The sequence below is a fragment of the Mandrillus leucophaeus genome, unplaced genomic scaffold (assembly GCF_000951045.1).
Source record: "Mandrillus leucophaeus isolate KB7577 unplaced genomic scaffold, Mleu.le_1.0 Scaffold220, whole genome shotgun sequence".
NCBI lineage: Eukaryota > Metazoa > Chordata > Mammalia > Primates > Cercopithecidae > Mandrillus > Mandrillus leucophaeus.
Window position 1 is genome coordinate 3,157,228 of NW_012102255.1, and position 8,817 is coordinate 3,166,044.

At 43.3% G+C, this 8,817-nt stretch overlaps 1 long non-coding RNA gene across 1 annotated transcript in view; it reads right to left on the reverse strand.

Annotated features, from left to right (window-relative positions):
- Window positions 1–6,324: 6,324 nt before the first annotated feature.
- LOC105540505 overlaps window positions 6,325–8,817 on the reverse strand; it is a 23,646-nt gene continuing 21,153 nt past the window's right edge. Inside the window, exon 2 of the long non-coding RNA XR_001006198.1 lies at window positions 6,325–6,642. This is a non-coding gene — a long non-coding RNA (uncharacterized LOC105540505). The remainder of the gene's footprint in view (window positions 6,643–8,817) is intronic.

The following is an 8,817-nucleotide window of genomic DNA, read 5'->3' on the forward strand; positions in this document are numbered from 1 at the left end:
TCCCGCTTGGGGCAGAAAAGCATTTTCAAGACCTCACTTAGGGACCGGCCCCCATGCACGGAATTTCTCTTTCATCCCTGCAGCGAAGCCTGACTCGGGGCCGCTGTGGTTTGTGGCGTCTGGCTTCATCAGGCTCTGGCTGCCTCCCTGCCTGTCCAGCACTCCTGCTTGGCTAGAGCATGTCCTCAGCATCCATTCTGAGCAGGCTTCCCGGGCAGCCTTCCTCCCCCGCACTCCTGGCATTCATCTGGCATGGCTATAAATTATGCCCAGCGTGTTCATTTTTAGTTTAAATGGGTTCTCATCCCAGAGGAGCAACTAATGGCATCAAGTTACTGATGTGAAAAAGGCCTGCCGCTACAATGACTATGGATTAATGAAACAGCAGTCGTGGAGGCTGGGGTGGCCATAAATTGTCAGCCACTGGTGACACGAATTTTAAATTATGTTCTCCATCCCTTGCCCCCTTCTCCAAAGTTATTTTGCTGCAAAGTTGTTTGGTAAATGTTTACCTTTGCTTAGATGTTTGCTTTCCATTAAAAGTTGCTGCAGACAGGGCCCCTAGCTCTTAGAAAACTGGAAGTGGAATGAGAGGGATTTAAAAGCCTATCATGCTTTCTCTAGGAGGCGTGAAGGCAAATCTCTTAATCTAGGATCATCACTGACTGATAAATTTCATTCAGAAAATTTGGCAAACACAGGTTCTTTCAGTGAACGCTGCTCATCTGGCATGTAAGTTACTATTCCTACCTTCTGTTAATGAATTTTTTCCTAATCAGTTTACAAGGAGGAACCAGTACAATTCCCACCAGTGTTTTTGAAAGGTAGCAAGTCTATTTCTCATTTGATGAAGGGCCCCAGGGCATCTACTCATGGGCCATAGGGAGTCTCAGAATCTGACCCTAAAAGCAAATTGTTCATATGTACAGTTGGTCATCTGTATCTGCAGGTCCCGCATCTGTGGATTCAACTAATATCGGATTGAAAATATTCAGAAAAAAACTGCATTTGTATGGAACAGGTACAAACTTTTTTCTTGTCATTATTCCTTAAATACGGTATAGCAACTATTTACACGGCATTTACTTTTAGTAAGTATTACAAGCAATCTACAGATGGTTTAAAATACGTGAGGATGTGCATGGGTTATATGCAAATACTAAGCCATTTTATATCGGGGACTTGAGCAACCGTGGATTTTGGTACCCAGGATGTCCTGCAGCCTATTCGCCATGGATACCAAGGGAAAATTATATGTTTTTCTAGAAGGAAGGTCTGCAGATTCATCAAGTTCACTAAATGTTCTGTAACACCAAAAAAAAAAAAAAAAAAGTAAGGCTAACAATGGTGGAAATGGTGGAATGCACTGACGGCTCCAGTTTCTTCCCCTCCAAGTGTCCATGCCCTTGCAATGATGCTCTGCAGCTCCTCTTGAAGAGCTTGTATCCATCCCTTGGTTCTTGGTTCTGGGGTGGCCTTGAGATTGGCTGTGGTCCACGGGATACTAGCAAATGTGATACAAGCAGAGTTGAAAAAGTGTTTGTACACTGGGGCTTGCCTACTTACAGTGCCCAGAACTGCACAGCCACTTGAACAGGGCTGGGCGAACTGATGAGCTACATGGTCCACTCACCTCCACTTCCCAGCAGACCTACCTTCTAGCAACCACATACGGTGAGTGAGCCCACCAAGACCAGCATGCCTAGGCCAAACCAGAAGGACTGTCCGGTTCAAATTGCTGACTTACAATAACCTAAAAAAAGGTTATTTTAAGCCACTAAGTTCTGGCGTCTTTTCTTATGCAGTAAAGCTAACTGACTTGCTAGGTTGGGGAAGTTGTCCTGGATAATATCCTGAAGAGTGTTGTCCGACTTGGTTCCATTCTCCCTGTCACTTTCAGGTACACCAATCAAACGCAGATGTGGTCTTTTCACATAGTCCCATATTTCTTGGAGGCTTTGTTCATTTCTTTTCATTCTTTTTTCTCTAATTTTGTCTTCTTACTTTATTTCATTAAGTTGATCTTCAATCTCTGATATCCTTTCCTCTGCTTAATCGATTTGGCTACTGATACTTGTGTATGCTTCATGAAGTTCTCATGTGTGTTTTTCAGCTCTGTCAGATCATTTGTTTTCCTCTAAACTGGTTATTCTAGTTAGCAATTCATCTAACCATTTTTCAATGTTCGTAGCTTCCTTGCATTGGGTTAGACATGCTCCTTTAGCTTGGAGGAGTTTGTTATTACCCACCTTCTGAAGCCTACTTCTGTCAATTTGTCAAACTCATTCTCCACCCAGTTTAGTTCCCTTGCTGGCAAGGAGTTGTGATCCTTTGGAGAAGAAGAGGCGTTCTGGTTTTTGGAATTTTCAGCCTTTTTTTTTTTTTTTTTTTGGATTTATCTACCTTTGGTCTCTAATGTTGGTGACCTTTGGCTGGGGTCTCTGAGGGGACATCCTTTTTGTTGATGTTGACGGTATTCCTTTCTGTTTGCTTGTTTTCCTTCTAACAGGCCCCTCTGCTGCAGGTCTGCTGGAGTTTGCTGGAGGTCCACCCCAGACTCTGTTTGCCTGGGTATCACCAGTGGAGGCTGCAGAATAGCAAAGATTGCTGCCTGTTCCTTCCTCTGGAAGGTTCATCCCAGAAGGGCACCTGCCAGATGCCACCAAGAGTTCTCCTGTATGAGGTGTCTGTCAGCCCCTACTGGGAGGTGTCTCCCAGTCAGGATACACAGGGGTCAGGGGCCCACTTGAGGAGGTAGTCTGACCCTTATCAGAGCTCAAATAGGCAAAAATTTGAAGCATTCCCTTTGAAAACCGGCACAAGACAAGGATGCCCTCTCAGACCACTCCTATTCAACATAGTATTGGAAGTTCTGGCCAGGGCAATTGGGCAAGAGAGAGAAATAAAGCATATTCAAATAAGAAGAGAGGAAGTCAAATTGTCTGTTTGCAGATGACATGATTTTATATTTAGAAAACCCCATCATCTCAGCTCAAAATCTCCTTAAGCTGATAAGCATCTTCAGCAAAGTCTCAGGATATAAAATCAATGAGCAAAAATCACAAGCATTCCTATACACAAACAGAGAGCCAAATCATGAGTGAACTCCCATTCACAATTGCTACAAGAGAATAAAATACCTAGGAATACAACTTCCAAGGGATGTGAAGGACCTCTTCAAGGAGAACTACAATCCACTGCTCGAGGAAATAAGAGAGGACACACACAAATGGAAAAACATTCCATGCTCATGGATAGGAAGAATCAATATCGTGAAAATGGCCATACTGCCCAAAGTAATCTATAGATTCAGTGCTATCCCCATCAAGCTACCATCGACTTTCTTCACAGAATTGGAAAAAACTACTTTAAATAGCCCACACAGCCAAGACAATCCTAAGCAGAAAGAACAAAGCTGGAGGCATCACGCTACCTGACTTCAAACTATACTATAAGGCTACAGTAACCAAAACAGCATGATACTGGTACCAAAACAGATATACAGACCAACAGAACAGAACAGAGGCCTCAGAAATAACACCACACATCTATAACCATTGTTTTGACAAATCTGGCAAAAACAGGCAACGGGGAAAGGAATACCTATTTAATAAACGGTGTTGGGAAAACTGGCTAGCCATATGCAGAAAACTGAAACTGGACCCCTCCCTTAAACCTTATACAAAAATTAATACAAGTTGGATTAAAGACTTAAACATAAGACCTAAAATCATAAAAATCCTAGCAGAAAACCTAGGCAATACCATTAAGGACATAAGCACGGGCAAAGACTTCATGACTAAAACACCAAAAGCAATGGCAACAAAAGCCAAAATTGACACGTGGAATCTAATTAAACTACAGAGCTTCAGCACAGCAAAAGAAGCTATCATCAGAGTGAACAGGCAACCTACAGAATGAAAGAAAATTTTTGCAATCTATCCATCTGACACAAGGCTAATATCCAGAATCTACAAAGAACTTAAATTTACAAGAAAAAACCAAACAACCCCATCAAAAAGTAGGTGAAGTTTATGAACAGACACTTCTCAAAAGACGACATTTATGTGGCCAACAAACATATGAAAAATTGCTCATCCTCACTGGTCATTAGAGAAATGGAAATCAAAACCACGATGAGATACCATCTCACACCAGTTAGAATAGCCATCATTAAAAAGTCAGGAAACAACAGATGTTGGAGAGGATGTGGAGAAATAGGAATGCTTTTACACTGTTGGTGGGAATGTAAATTAGTTCAACCATTGTAGAAGACAGTGTGGCAATTCCTCAAGGATCTAGAACCAGAAATACCATTGGGCCCAACCATCCCATTACTGGGCATATACCCAAAGTATTATAAATCATGCTACTATGAAGACACATGCACACATATGTTTATTGAGGCACTATTCACAATAGCAAAGACTTGGAACCAATCCAAATGTCCATAAATAATAGACTGGATTAAGAAAATGTGGCACATACATACCATGGAATACTATGCAGCTATAAAAAAGAATGAGTTCATGTTCTTTGCAGGGATATGGATGAAGCTGGAAACTGTCATTCTCAGCAAACTAACACAGGAACACAAAACTCAACACCACATGTTCTCATTCATAAGTGGGAGTTGAACAACGAGAACACACAGACACAGGGAAGGGAACATCACACAACGGGGCCTGTCAAGGGGGTGGGGGACTAGGGGAAGAATAGCATTACGAGAAATACCTAATGTAGATGACGGGTTGATGGGTGCAGCAAACCACCATGGCATGTGTATACCTATGTAACAAACCTGCACGTTCTGCACACATACCCCAGAACTTAAAGTATAATAATAATAAACCTCGAATGAGAGAGAAAAAAAAAAAGCTAACTGATACAAGTACCAGACCAGACAGTGTCCATTTTGAAGATGGGGATGTGTCTTATTCAGTCTCTGCATCTCCTTTCCCTAAAAACACTGTAACCATTCAATATGTATATGTGGAACTGGGTAGAAATGGCCCCTTGAAAAGGCTGCAATTAAACCCCTTTTTCTCAAGGCTACTCAGTCAATCAGGAGGGATTCCAGTGCACCCAAGATTCCACTTCCACATTTTTATAAAATGGGCTTCAAAATACCTACCTTGTCATGCTATTGTGGTTGTTAAAGATACTGTGTGCTTTAGAGATGTCCCTGACACACAATAGATGGCAGCTCAAGCAGAAACAAGCTTATGGAAAGGCTTTAGAACTCATCAGCATGCAGGAGATTGTGCATTTTGTTTTATATCAAACTGGTCACCATGTGTTCAGCCTAAGAGGACTCCAGTTTCAAGTCATCAGTTTTCTCTGTTGCAGAAGAAAGGTTGGTTCCTTCACGCTCCACCAGACATCCATGTGCCGTTCTAACAGTGCCTGGTCAGAGGACTCACCGTGCCCTCCAGGAAAGATGGGGAGGGCTCCTGAGTGGGACTCAGGAATGTGGGTTTTGCCACTCTGGATTCTGCCACCGCCCGTTTCCTTGCGTGTGAAATAAAGTGTGGATGACTGCATGCTCTGTAAGAATCCTTTCAGCTCTAGGAATCCAAGGGCTTCAGTTACCACCAGAGTGTCACCTAAGCGTGAGGGGCTGCACTGCTCACAGGATCACTGAGCCATAAGAGAATTTACATGTCTAGGAGTGGAGAAAAAAAGGTTTTCTGTATTTGTCTAAAGCAGAAAGGCAGAAAAACAGGCCAAAGAATTAGGAAATAATAAAGAGGGAAAAGAAAGCAAGCAAGTCTGATTTGAGCTGGGATGCGAGAACCTTGCTTGCTGCAGGATAATGGAGCTTTACGCTCTGCAAACCACACTCACATGCTCACATGCTGAACCACACATTTGGGTAATTACAGACAAAATTTCAAGGAAAAAAAAGACATACACAAGGAGTTATAAAATGCTGTTGAGGAAGGTTTACACAAAGAGCTGTGAGACATTCGAAAAACTGGTTTTTGGCATTAAGACTTCCTATCCTTTTCTAATAATATCTAAAATGGCTTCCTCCTTTGTGTTGGAGATGCATTTGGAAGTAAATAACAAACACAAACATCATTTATCACAAAGAGCAAAAGACATCTCAAAATTCTGCTTCTTGCCAAAATGGACATGAAATTTTTGCTGGGAAGCAAATGTGAAAATAGTGACTTTTATCTAATTATCCCTACATGTATCCAAAAAGAAAGTTATAACTTATTTTGTCATGCTTGTAATAGGATTTTCTGTCTTGAATGTTGGTATTTTAAACATTAAAATCGCCAATGAGTAAGCAAATAAGACAATTACCAGATGGCATCCTCAACCAAATGTTTTGAATTTATTATAATCGTGCTTCACTACAACTAATGATTCTTGTGGTTTGCAAACAATGTCTGCCTTTATTTACCCACACAAACACAGAAGAGAATTTCCAATAGGAGAGGTTTACACAGCAAACAAAGTATAGAGTGTGTGACCTCAATAAGGCATTCAACGAAGACACACGCCATCCTTCCCTCTGACTGGGTTCCCTTAGGATGCCCTGATGTTGGCGTCGCATTCTTCTAAAAGTAGAATCAAATCTTCAATCAGGCTGTGTTCTCTGCCATGTGTCACTCTCATAATATCAAAAGCCTAAAGAGAAAGGACGGAAGACAGATTAGACCCCAAAATAGGTGAGCTCAGGCCATTCCCCACCTTTACCCCATAATGCCAGGGGCCTGGTGAACCCCATAGGTTTACAGGGTGAACAGTCTTTAATGGGCCCACAGCACTTGGTTCTCCCAGCTAGAAAGTCACATGACAAGGGTGATTTCCGAATGTGGTACTTGGAAAGTAGACTCACTATTTGAGTCATGCTTGGGCCCAGTGACCATCGATCTTCAAAGACTGTCAGTGCACAGGTTTCGTGGGTAGTTACAAGGGTAAGAAGAGTTACCAAAACGATTGAGTCATATGGAAGACCATGCTGCCACCACCTGAAAATTTTTCTTTACTGCATACTCCATTCAATTCTCATCTATATGCACCGGGATTATTATATACATGTATTCTTGCATTTTTTTCATATTATACTATAGCATTGGCATTTTGACAGTCCTCTCCTTCACTCCCCATATTTAGTCCATTACTAAATCTTGTCAACTCTATCTCCAAAATATTGCTGAAATCTGTGTGGGCCTAAAACTACTTCAATAATAGAGTACAATAGAAGTAAAGTGACTGACTTGTGAGACTAGGTCAAAAAGGCCTCTGTGTTGTTCACTGGTCAGTATGTTTGCTCCCAGAGCCAAGAGACTCCATGCTGTAAGGAAGCCCAAGCCACATAGAGGGAGGCCGTGTACAGGCACTCTGGCTGGCAGTCTTCGCTGAGCTCATCTTTCAAGGCATTCTAGACAAGGCACCAGACATGTACACAAATAAACCTTCAGACGATTCCAGCACCCAGCTGAAGACTGCCAGATCTGTCTTCCCAGATGGAACACCAGACGTTGTAGAAAAGAAGAAAGCCATTCTTATGCTGTATGCAAATTCCTGACCCACAGAATTTGTGCGATAATTTTGCTGTTGTTCACTCCATTAAGTTTTGGGATGGTTATGGAACAACAAACAACCAGAGTATCCTCAAAAATACTTTTGTAGGACAAGGTTCCAAGATGGCCGAATAGGAACAGCTCCAGTCTACAGCTCCCCGAGTGAGCAACACAGAAGACGGGTGATTTCTGCATTTCCAACTGAGGTACCAGACTCATCTCACTGGGGCTTGTCGGACAGTGGGTGCAGCCCACTGAGCATGAGCCAAAGCAGGACGAGGCATCGCCTCACCTGGGAAGTGCAAAGGGTCAGGGAATTCCCTTTCCTAGCCAAGGGAAGCTGTGACAGACGGCATCTGGAAAATCGGGTCATTCCCACCCTAATACTGTGCTTTTCCAACAGTCTTAGCAAATGGCACACCAGGAGATTATATCCTGCACCTGGCTTGGAGGGTCCCATGCCCACAGACCCTCGCTCATTGCTAGCACAGCAGTCTGATAGAACTGCAAGGCAGCAGCGAGGCTGGGGGACGGGCGCTTGCCATTGCTGAGGCTTGAGTAGGTAAACAAAGTGGCTGGGAAGCTCGAACTGGGTGGAGCCCACCGCAGCTCAAGGAGGCCTGCCTGCCTCTGTAGACTCCACCTCTGGGGGCAGGGCATAGCCAAACAAAAGGCGGCAGAAACCTCTGAAGACTTAAATGTCTCTGTCTGACAGCTTTGAAGAGAGTAGTGGTTCTCCCAGCATGGAGTTTGAGATCTGAGAACGGATGGACTACTTCTTCAAGTGGGACCCTGACCCCTGAGGAGCCTAACTGGGAGGCACCCCCCAGTAGGGGCAGACTGACACCTCACACGGCCGGGTACCCCTCTGAGACAAAGCTTCCAGAGGAACGATCAGGCAGCAAAATTTGCTGTTCAGCAATATTTCCTGTTCTGCAGCTTCCGTTGCTGATACCCAGGCAAACAGGGTCTGAAGTGGACCTTCAGCAAACTCCAACAGACCTGCAACTGACAGTCCTGACTGTTAGAAGGAAAACTAACAAACAGAAAGGACATCCACACCAAAACCCCATCTGTACCTTACCATCATCAAAGACCAAAGGTAGATAAAACCACAAAGATAGGGAAAAAACAAAGCAGAAAAGCTGAATTCTAAAATCAGAGCGCCTCTCCCCCTCCAAAGGAACACAGCTCCTCGCCAGCAATGGAACAAAGCTGGATGGAGAATGACTGTGAGGAGCTGAGAGAAGGTTTCAGACGATCGCACTTCTCCAAG